This window comes from Morone saxatilis, unplaced genomic scaffold, assembly GCF_004916995.1.
Source record: "Morone saxatilis isolate NCDOM2014 unplaced genomic scaffold, NCSU_SB_2.0 Contig14, whole genome shotgun sequence".
Lineage (NCBI taxonomy): Eukaryota > Metazoa > Chordata > Actinopteri > Moronidae > Morone > Morone saxatilis.
The window spans coordinates 22,544,204-22,544,928 of record NW_023339696.1 but is presented as its reverse complement, the minus strand read 5'-3'; positions in this window follow the sequence as shown (position 1 = coordinate 22,544,928).

The following is a 725-nucleotide window of genomic DNA, read 5'->3' as shown; positions in this document are numbered from 1 at the left end:
ATGGTACAGATTTCCTGAAGCCAGTGAACGCAAACAAACTGTTCAAAGACAGTCCAAACAGTGACACCTGCTGGTCAAATATCTGCATTGCATTTGTTCTCACTGCTGTCAACCTTCATATTTTGTTCAATAAAGGTCATATTGTGTAAAATCATCACTTTTCTACAGTTTTTGACTGTAAGAAGATCTTGTTTGTGGTCATGTCACAGATAGAAAACTTTATCTCCTTTTTAAAAATCTATTTTTCTATCTATTCTATACATACAGATTTAACTTGAAACTGAATTAATTGTTCATTCAAAGACAATTTTCTGATGGTACAAAGTTAACAAAAACTCGTTATAGCCCATTAGGTTATTTTAGATGGTATCAAGTTAATAACTGTATTTCTCCCACTGAAGAATGTGATGTAGTCTAATTGTTACCACTAGAAAACAATGGACGTTAGTTTAGTTCGTTATTTAAAAAAAATAATCAAAATGATGTGCACAGATATCGATATTACTCTGCAAAAGGTACTCAGAAGGCTGCTTTATTAAATAATATTTAAGTTAAATGTTCTTGAAAAGAGTGTTTTCAATGTTCAGAAGAAACTTTTCGTCCGTAGATCTGACAGAGAAAACTGTATTTAAGTTTCTTCCCAATCAACATCAGCTTTATTGTTATTTATAGTATCTGAAACTGCGAAAGAGAGATGAACCCAGCAGCCAGATTATGTGTTTTAA